Consider the following 11,609-nt stretch of genomic DNA (forward strand, 5'->3'; position numbering starts at 1 on the left):
GTTGTTACAGTATATGGTGTGTACAGTATTAGTAAATTTTTTTTGGCATTAGGATTTGATGGTGTGTTCATGTTTATTGGTTGGGAGAGCTAAAGAAACAACAATTCATGCATTAATGAGTGTTTGAGTAATGATTTAAGACGATGATATTAACACAGATCACGATTGATTGATTAGTTAAGTTAATGATTAAAGATTTTATTTATAAATTGATGCGAGTATGGTTAGTGATTAAGGATATAGGATTTATTTTATTTTTCTTTTTTTAAAATTATTGAATTTTCTACTACTTTTTTCAGAAGTTATGCTTCTCCCATTACACGAGTATGTAGTTAGAATTATTTTAAATAAAAAGTCCAAACATCTTATCAGGAGCCCGTTACACCAAAACCAAAGTCCACCACCATTCAAAAAAAAAATAACACAAAAGACTATTATTAAATTAATTAGCATTGCTAGAGCCAGCAATTTTAGTGTTTTGTAACCATCAATTAGTTATCAATAATGTTTTTAATGATGTAAAATTATATCTAATGGTGAGAGATCACTCACTTTTATTTTGATGGTTAAATGCTGACCAAAAAACACAAAAGTTGCTGCTCCTAGACTTTTCCTAAATTAATTTTTCCACTGCATCGTTAACATTAGCATTAGAATGACCAAATTTTAATGATCTACATAACTGGAGTTCATTATTGTCACTGGCTCACTGCAAAACAACTACTCTGAAATCTTGGATCCCGCTTCTGTATATAATGTCACCACATGCAATGAAATCTCAAAGAAAATGATGAAACTAAGACACACACGTCCACTGTTCAGTAGGTATTGAAAATTTTGCCTTTTAAGTACCATAGAATCTCCCTTTTAATTTTCTTTCTTAGCACGTGAGTTTTTATTTTTCATTTTTATTTCTAACAAGACCTTGACATTTTCTGTCATAATATTTTAATCTGACAGTCATTTTTAAAATTTCATTCATTCTTATAAATTTTGAAAGTACCTCAATAAGCAACACTGAAGTATTAAAAGCTAGATTACGTGGAAAGGTATTAAGAATAACTCGTTACTAGCAATGTGTATTTCTTGGACTTCCAGCTCCTATTTCTCATAGATTTTTGTCACCTTCCTCAATGGCACCATTTCTCGCTTCCACATAGAACTTCTGAACCTTTTGAATTGGTAGCTTCAATTTTTCTATTATCTTGAGTAGTTAAGCCTTGTTAGTTGTAAGATAACAACTGTAGCTCCATTTCTTTGGCTTCTATTTCCTTTAATACGGGCGCAAGGTCACCTTTGATCTCCTCCTCTTTCTCTTCTCTCCCATAAAATTGATTTAGAAGTTTCGAAATTGACACGCATGTGCAGGTCCTCTCATTTCTCCTCGCAATGAAAACACGTCTCTCAGCTCATTATTCATTTGAAAGCTTTCTTACTCCGATAGGCTCATTACCCATTGACCTGTGATGGCTGGTTTCTGCAGTTTAGTGGGTTGTTATGGCTCCATTACTTGTTGTTTGAACATTATTGACTTAAAATTCAAAATTTAGTCTTGATCCACCTCCTTGAAATCCTCTCGAACTTTGCCTAACCTAGTTTGAGTCTCGATTGAATGACGATGACCTTCGAAAATTTAAATCTATCCTTCTTCCTCCCCCCACTATCACGCCAAGCCATATTCCAATTCTCGATCGAGAGTGATCGAGTCATCATTTCTTGCAAGCATTCAAAATTAGAAACTAGTATTTCTGCCTCTTTCTTTAGCCCATTCATGAAGATACACATCAATGTATCTGTTCCCAAATTTCATTGGATTCATGCTGCTAACTTGAACTCCTGACGGTATTCAGACACAGTTCCATTTTGTCGGACGTCTAAAAGGGATCCCATTGGGTTTGTTGCCATACCTGGTTATCGCTTTAGGAGGTCTTGTTTAAATCGCATTCATGAATGGAAGGATGTTTGTTCCTCCCACCATTCAAACCAAGTTAAGGCTTCTCCTTCTAGTGCTATTCGGACGATATTAAGCTTCTCCGCAATGGCAACTTGAATGACACGAAAACACCGCTCGATCTTGCAAAGTAATACAAGTCAAACATATTACTCTTCCACATATTTCATTCTTCTAGGCTCACAAGAATAATGAACATTATCCCACAATTCTACTATCAACCAATCATTACACAGCTTTTTTCAAAGGACAAAATTTTAATTTGATCCAATAGTAAGTGAACAAAAAAAAAATCATCACAAAAGAAATGAAATGAATCTGCAACTAAGTTGCCAAGCTATAAAAGTCCATCACAAATTGATAATGAACTCAATCACTTAATTATTTTCTATTTATATATAACATCTTTCAATTCTTGAGCAACAGCTTATATATGCAAAGTTACTTGTAGTGAGAAAAACCAGATTTCACTGTTTAATGTTCTAATAAATCTCAAAACATGAACAATAACACAACAGAGAATGAAAACTCTATTTTGTAGCCAAGAGATCACTCACCACATTTCAACCATTTTGGAGCCAAAAGATCCTTCACCATATTTCAGCATCACAAGGTCAATTATACCATCAAATTTCAATATTCATGGGTCAAAAAAGCCAAATAACATCATTTTGCAACATAAGGGTCAAGCATATCATCATATCCGGTTTTTTTGGGTCATAGGGATCCTTCATCACAATTCAATTTCGCAGGGCCACACATCATTTTATCCGATTTTATTGGGTCACAGGGACTAAGATCCTTCATCACAATCCATAAGGCCACATATGTCATTACATTTCAATATGATTGGACAGAAAAAGCCAACTAAATAACCCTTCCACACTTTTCAGTTTCCTAGGATCATAAGCATCATGAACATTATCGAACAATTTTACCATCAACAAATCATTACACAACTTTTTCATGGGACAAAATCTTATTTGATCCACATAGCAAAAAAAAATTCATCACAGAAGAATTGAAACAATTCTGCAACTAAGTTTGTCATGCTGTAAAAGTCAATCATATATCATTCTGCAACAAATTCTTTTCCCAAACGGCTCAAGCATACAAGGTGCAAGGTAGAATTGAAATAAATTCAAACTCCAGAGTCATGTCCAAATCATAAAGATGGAAGAGAAAACAGTGCATCCCAGAAATTTCAAATGGCAAAACTCAATTGCCCGTACTTCAGTAACGAAAATAGATGGGGAAATAAAGAAAAACCAACCTTTCCAAAACCAATTCATCCCCGAGATAATAAGAAAATAGCACCAATAATTGAAAGCAAACCTTTTTCATTTTGTGGACATGAATATATTCCATAAGAGCAACGAGAAATTTTGTAAAACACAAATTGACAATGAATTCAGTAGCTCGATTATTTTCTGCTTATCTATAATATTTTTCAACAAAATAATTATCTAACATCTTTCAACTCTTGAGCAGCTTATATATGAAACGAAAAACTAGATTTAACTGTTAACTATTCTGATAAATTTCAAAGCATGAAGAAGAACACATTTCAACCAAGATAAACACTATTTTGGAGCCAAGAAAGAAATCCTTCACCACATTTCAACCACATTGGAGCCAAGAAACCCTTCACCATATTTGAAGGTCATAGGGGTCAACTATACCATCAAGCTTCAATATTCATGGGACAAAAAAAGCCAAATAACATCATTTTGCAACATATGGGTCAAGCATATCATATCCGATTTTCGGGTCATAAGGACTGAGATCCTTCACCACAATTCAATTTCATAAGGCCACACATCATTGTATCCGATTTTTTCATTCAATTTCATAGGACCACACATCATTGTATCCGATTTTCTAGAGTCATATCCGATTTTCGGGTCATAGGGACTATGATCCTTCATCACAATTCAATTTCATAGGACTACACGTCATTGTATCCGATTTTCTAGAGTCATAGGGACTAAGATACTTTGCCACAATTCAATTTTGTAAGGCCACATATATATCATCTTATCCGATATTATCGGGTCATAGGGACTAAGATACTTTCCCACAATTCATAGGGTTGGATCATAGGGACTAAAACCCCTCATCAAAATTCATAGTTTCACAAATATTGTTACATATCAATAACATTGGACAGGAAAAGCCAAGTACATTACCCTTCCACACATTTCAGTTTTCTAGGGTCACAAGAATCATAAAAATTATCGCACAATTTTACCATCAACAAATCATTACACAACTTTTCCAAGGGACAACATCTTATTTGATCCACTTAGTAAAAAAATTCATTGCTAAAGAATTGAAACAATTCTGTAACTAAGTTTGTCATGGTGTAAAGTCAATCATATATCATACTGCAACAATTTTCTTTTCCCAAACGGCTCAAACATACATTGTGCAAGGTAGAATTGAAATAATTCAAACTCCAGAGTCACATCCAAATCATAAACATAGGAGAAAACAGAGCATCCCACATCAAATGACAAAACTCAATTGTCCATAATTCAATAACAGAAAAATAGTTGGGAAAATAAAGAAAAAACCAATTATTCCAAAACCAATTCATCCCCAAGATAATAAAAAAAGTAACATCATAATTAAAAAGCAAGCAAACCCTTTTTCTTTTCTTGGACTTGAATATATTCCATAACAGCAATAATTTGCAGGAAAAAAGCCATCTTTATAATGAACTCCGACGTTAAGCATCAAAATGCAAAGATTTGAGAGAAAATAAAAAACTTCTTTATAAAGAGAACCAACAAAAGAAAAGAGGGGGATCCATCTCCATTACCGAAACGTGAAGATAATAAAATTTCTTCTCCCACCATTGTTGATCCATACATTCTTTAGAACCCTAAACAAGCAGATTTTGCAAAAACCAATTCCCTCGTATTCATCCTTGAAATTTTGTTGAAATGAGCCTCCGAAATTCACCCACATGGTGCCTTGATCCCATTACTCCGTTTCCATTATTCAAAGAAATAGCAGAGAAAGAAAGAACCCAGCAATTGAGAAAGAAGGGAAAATAAAGAATAGTGCCACAGAAAACTGAAGTTACGGAGAATAAAAACCACTTATTGAGAAATCACAACCAACTTAGGAAGTGAAGTTGAGAAGAGAGATTCGCATTCTTATAGACGTCGTCAATGGCGGTGTTTTGCACTTTTTTTTTTCTTTTGTTGGTCAACGACTAATTGGCTTATGCATTTAAGTTGGTCAATTGACTAATAATTTAATTTTTTTTTAGGTTTAATTATTTTATCTTATAGTTTTATAAAATTTTTAATTAAATTTTTATATTTTTTATTTTTTAATTAAATTTTAATTAAATTTTGTAACTAAGTCTCTACCGTGATAAAAATGTTACAATTAATGGAATATTATGTTAAACTGTAAAAAATATTCAGTCATAAAACATCATACTTTATCTTTTAAGTGAAAATTCGAAATTTAGAAGATGTAAAAATTATATACCACTGTGAAGGATAACAACGACCTCTTTTCTGTGAGCATTTTATAGTGACATTAACACTCTTTTTCTCCATATTTGTCATTTGAATTTGATATTTTTTTCTTTCCTTTAAAATTTCATAAATAATAGATGTTTGTCTTTTTCTATTGCAAGTCAAAAAGTGGTTACTATTGTGAAATAAATAAACAAGGAAGATATAAATATAAGATAGAGAAATATAAATATAAAATTTTAGTATTAATGTTCATCAATATAATTATCTTGATATAATAGAAGTAATTTATATATATATTACTAATATAAGTAGTATCGTATGCAAAAGAGAGAAAAGAGTATAAAAGAGAGAGAGAATATTGTTATTGATTATTGTTGTTCGTGTGTATATGGCCTACATCATGCCCTATTTATACATGCATGAAGTACTTGTTTTTCAACCTTCATTTAATGTGATTCTCTAGGTAACATGATCATTTTATCATGGAAAAGGTTGAACCGTTCAATGGACATCTACTTTTGTTCTTATCACAACACTCCCCTTGGATGTCCATTTAGAATTATTGCCTCATTAAAATCTTACTAAAGAAAACCCAATGAGAAAACTTTAGTGAAGGAAAACGAGTACAATATCCTTTGTGATGGGGACTGTCTCATTAAAAACATTGTCAAGAAAAATCCAATGAGAAAAAACCTGACCAAGGAAAAAAGAGTATAGTCTCTCCCTTTTGTTGACATCATTTAATATCTTGAAATCGGCGCATCCCAATCTCATGTACCAATCTTTCAAAGAAGAATTTTGGGAGTGACTTTGTAAATAAATCTATCAGATTATCATTTGAGCGGATCTGTTGGACATCAATTGTCTCTTGGTTTTGAAGACCATGAGTAAAGAAGAATTTGGGAGAAATATGCTTTGTTCTATCACCTTTGATGTATCCACCCTTAAGTTGAGCAATGCATGCTGTATTGTCTTCAAACAGGATAGTTGGAGCTATTTTCTGATCAATTAGTCCACATGATGACAAAATATATTGGATCAAACTCCTGAGCCAAAAACACTCGCGACTTGCTTCATGTATCGCTAGTATTTCAGCATGATTAGAGGATGTTGCCGCAATCGTCTATTTTGTGGACCTCCATGATATAGCTGTACCACCATATGTGAACAGGTATCCTGTTTGAGATCTCCCTTTGTGAGGATTAGACAAGTATCCTACATCTGCATAGCCAACTAGTTGTAACTTGGATCCTTAGGGATAAAATAATCCCATATCAACCGTTCCATGAAGATATTGAAAATTTTGTTTGATTCCATTCCAATGTCTTTTGGTTGGAGAGGAACTATATCTTACTAGTAAATTCACAGCAAATGATATATCGGGTCTTGTATTATTAGCAACATACATTAGCGCTCCAATGGCACTAAGATATGGTACTTCAGGACCAAGAATATCTTCATTTTCTTCCTTAGGACGGAATTGATTCTTTTCTACATCCAAAGATCTTACGATCATTGGTGTACTTAACGGATCTGACTTATCCATATAGAATCTCTTCAAGATCTTTTCCGTGTATGTTGTTTGATGAATAAAGATTCCACTTTTTGTATGCTCGATCTGCAGGCCGAGACAAAATTTAGTCTTTTCAAGTTCTTTCATCTCAAACTCTTCTTTTAGAGTTTTTATAATTGTTGGAATCTCTTCAGGAGTTCCAATGATATTTAAATCATCAACATACACAGCAATTATAATGAATCCAGATCTAGATTTCTTTATGAAAACACATGGACATATATCATCATTCTTGAATCCGTTTTTGGCCAGATACTCAGTAAGACGATTATACCACATTCGTCCAGATTTCTTTAGACCATTGATGAGCGGATAATTTATACGCTTTTTGGCATTATTTTTAGTATATTTTTAGTATGATCTAGTTACTTTTAGGGATGTTTTCATTAGTTTTTATGTTAAATTCACATTTTTGGACTTTACTATGAGTTTGTGTGTTTTTCTGTGATTTCAGGTATTTTCTGGCTGAAATTGAGGGACTTGAGAAAAAATCAGATTCAGAGGTTGAAGAAGGACTGCTGATGCTGTTGGATTCTGACCTCCTTGCACTCAAAATGGATTTTCTGGAGCTAAAGAACTCAAAATGGCGCGCTTCCAATTACGTTGGAAAGTATACATCCAGGGATTTCCAGAAATGTATAATAGTCCATACTTTGGCCGAGTTTAGACGACGTAAAAGGGCGTTGAACGCCAGTTCTACGCTGCTGTCTGGAGTTAAACGCCAGAAACAAGTCACAAACTAGAGTTGAATGCCAGAAATACGTTACAACCTGGCGTTCAACTCCAGAAAGAGCCTCTGCACGTGTAACATTCAAGCTCAGTCCAAGCACACACTAAGTGGGCCCCAGAAGTGGATTTATGCATCAATTACTTACTTCTGTAAACCCTAGTAGCTAGTTTATTATAAATAGGACCTTTTACTATTGTGTTAGATATCTTTGATCAGTTGTATGCGATCTTTTGATCATTTTTAGATCTCTAGACTCCCATGGGAGGCTGGCCACTCGGCCATGCTTACCCTCTATTATCACTTATGTATTTTCATACGGTAGAGTTTCTACACTCCATAGATTAAAGTGTGGAACTCTGCTGTTCCTCAAAGATTAATGCAAAGTACTACTATTTTCTATTCAATTCATCTTATTTCGCTTCTAAGATATTCATTCGTACTTCAACCTGAATGTGATGAACGTGACAATCATCATCATTCCCTATGAACGCGTGCCTGACAACCACTTCCGTTCTACCTTCGACTGGATGAGTATCTCTTAGATTTCTTAATCAGAATCTTCGTGGTGTAAGCTAGAATGATGGCGGCATTCAAGAGAATCCGAAAAGTCTAAACCTTATCTGTGGTATTCCGAGTAGGATTCAATGATTGAATGACTGTGACGAGTTTCAAACTCGCGAGTGCTGGGCGTAGTGACAGACGCAAAAGGAGGGTGAATCCTATTCCAGCATGATCGGGAACCTCAGATGATTAGCCATACCGTGACAGAGCATCTTGGACCATTTTCACAAGAGGAGGGGATGTAGCCACTGACAACGGTGATGCCCTTGCATAAAGCCAGCCATAGAAAGTAGTAAGACTGATTGGATGAAGACAGCAGGAAAGCAGATGTTCAGAGGAACGATTGCATCTCCATACTCTTATCTGAAATTCTCACCAATGATTTACATAAGTATTTCTATCCTTCTTTTATTACTTATTTTCGAAAACCCCATAACTATTTTATATCTGCCTGACTGAGATTTACAAGGTGACCATAGCTTGCTTCATACCAACAATCTCCGTAGGATTCGACCCTTACTCACGTAAGGTATTACTTGGACGACCCAGTGCACTTTTGTTGCTCAGATCAGGTAATTTTCTTTTTGTTTTGTTCTCAAAAATTTTTCAAAAAATCTTTCAAAATTTTTTCTTTTGTTTTCGAAAAAAAAAAATCTTTCAAAAATTTCTCCTTTGTTTTCGAAAAAAAATTTAAAATAAAAATCTTTTCAAAAATATATTTTTCTTCAGAATTTTTAAGAATGAATTCTAGTGTTTCATGAAGCATGTTGAAGCCTATCTGGCTGTAAAGCCATACCCAAACTGCTTTGGGATTGGTCTTCAACTAATCACCTCAATGGAGCCATGTCCAATTCTTCTGGATAGGGTATGTCAGGCGTGTCATGTCTGAGTTACATACTAAAGCTTGGCTGGCTATTAAGCCATGCCTGACCCTTTGATTGGAGCTTTAGACTAAAGAGCATAAGATTCCTAAAATTCATATTAAAAATTTTGGAATCCTTATTTTTCTTTTTCAAAATGATTTTCGAAAAAAAAAATTTAAAAGAAAATACAAAAAAATCATAAAATCATAAAAATCAAAAATATTTTTTGTGTTTCTTGTTTGAGTCATGTGTCATGTTATAAGTTTGGTGTCAATTGCATGTGCATCTTGCATTTTTTCGAAAATTCATGCATTCATAGTGTTCTTCATGATCTTCAAGTTGTTCTTGGTAAGTCTTCTTGTTTGATCTTTACATTTGCATGTTTTGTGTCTTTTCTTATTTTTCATATGCATTCTTGAATTCTTAGTGCCTAAGCATTAAAGAATTCTAAGTTTGGTGTCTTGCATGTTTTCTTTGCATTAAAAATTTTTCAAAAATGTGTTCTTGATGTTCATCATGATCTTCATAGTGTTCTTGGTGTTCATCTTGACATTCATAGCATTCTTGCATACATTCATTGTTTTGATCCATAACTTTCATGCATTGCATCATTTTTCTTGTTTTTCTCTCTCATCATAAAAATTCAAAAATAAAAAAAAATATATCTTCCTCTTTTTCTCTCATAAAATTCGAAAATTTGAGTTGACTTTTTCAAAAAATTTTAAAAATCTAGTTTTTTTATTAGTCAAATCAAATTTTCAATTTAAAAAATCCTATCTTTTTCAAAAATCTTTTTCAAAAATCAAATCTTTTTCATTTTTCTTATTTATTTTCGAAAATTATAAAAATATTTTTCAAAAATCTTTTTCAAAAATCAAATCTTTTTCATTTTTCTTATTTATTTTCGAAAATTATAAAAATATTTTTCAAAAATCTTTTTTATCTCATAATTTTCGAAAATATCATCATCAATTAATGTTTTGATTCAAAAATTTCAAGTTTGTTACTTGCTTGTTAAGAAAGATTCAAACTTTAAGTTCTAGAATCATATCTTGTGATTTCTTGTGAATCAAGTCATTAATTGTGATTTAAAAAAATCAAATCTTTTTTAAAAACTAATTTCAATCATATGTTTTCAAAAATATCTTCTTATCTTACCTTTTTCAAAAATTTGATTTCAAAATATCTTCTCTAACTTCCTATTTTCTTATCTTTTCAAAAATTGATTTTCAAATTTGTTTCAACTAACTAACTAACTTTTTGTTTGTTTCTTATCTTTTTCAAAACTACCTAACTAACTCTCTCTCTCTCTAATTTTTGAAAATATCTTCCTCTTTTTCAAAAAAAAAAATTCTTTTTAATTAACTAATTATTTTTTCGAAAACTACTAACCTTTTTCAAAAACCATTTTCGAAAATCACTAACTCTTTTTCAAAAAAATTAATTTTCAAAAATTCTCCTTCTCTCTCATCTTATTCTATTTATTTATTCATCTACTAACATCTCTTCCTCATATCACTCACCAAATTCGAACCCCCTCTTCTATCTGTGTTCGAATTTTTTTCTCTTCCTTTCTTCTTCTACTAATAATAAGGAACCTCTTTACTGTGACATAGAGGATTCCTCTTCTTTTCTTTTTCTCTTCTCTTTCTTATGAGCAGGGACAAAGAAAAAGGCATTCTTGTTGTTGTAAGAGACAGAGCTAGAATATGGTTGAACTCTCAACCCAAAGACAATCTGAACTCTTGGGATAAGCTGGTCACGGCTTTCTTAGCCAAGTTCTTTCCTCCTCAAAAGCTGAGCAAGCTTAGAGCTGATGTTCAAACCTTCAGACAAAAAGAAGGTGAATCCCTCTATGAAGCTTGGGAAAGATACAAACAGCTGACCAAAAAGTGTCTTTCTGACATGCTTTCAGAATGGACCATCCTGGATATATTCTATGATGGTTTATCTGAGCTATCAAAGATGTCATTAGATACTTCTGCAGGTGGATCCATTCACCTAAAGAAAATGCCTACAGAAGCTCAAGAACTCATTGACATGGTTGCTAATAACCAGTTCATGTACACTTCTGAGAGGAATCCTGTGAGTAATGGGACGCCTCAGAAGAAGGGAGTTCTTGAAGTTCATACTCTGAATGCCATATTGGCTCAGAATAAAATATTGTCTCAGCAAGTCAATATGATTTCGCAGAGTCTGAATGGAATGCAAGCTGCATCCAACAGTACTCAAGAGGCTTCTTATGAAGAAGAAGCTTATGATCCTGAGAACCCTGCAATAGCAGAGGTAAATTACATGGGTGAACCATATGGAAACACCTATAATCCATCATGGAAAAATCATCCAAATTTCTCATGGAAGGATCAAAGGCCTCAACAAGGCTTTAATAATGGTGGAAGAAACAGGTTTAACAATAATAAACCTTTTCCAT

The 11,609-nt window shown here is 33.1% G+C and overlaps 1 long non-coding RNA gene across 1 annotated transcript; it reads right to left on the reverse strand.

The window, feature by feature from the left end:
* Positions 964–5,160, reverse strand: LOC110271754. Its single transcript, XR_002362385.1, has 2 exons — positions 2,509–5,160; positions 964–2,073 (listed from the first exon to the last, which is right to left on the reverse strand). It is a non-coding gene; the product is annotated as an uncharacterized LOC110271754 (long non-coding RNA).

This window comes from Arachis ipaensis, chromosome B05, assembly GCF_000816755.2.
Source record: "Arachis ipaensis cultivar K30076 chromosome B05, Araip1.1, whole genome shotgun sequence".
In the NCBI taxonomy this organism is placed as follows: Eukaryota; Viridiplantae; Streptophyta; class Magnoliopsida; order Fabales; family Fabaceae; genus Arachis; species Arachis ipaensis.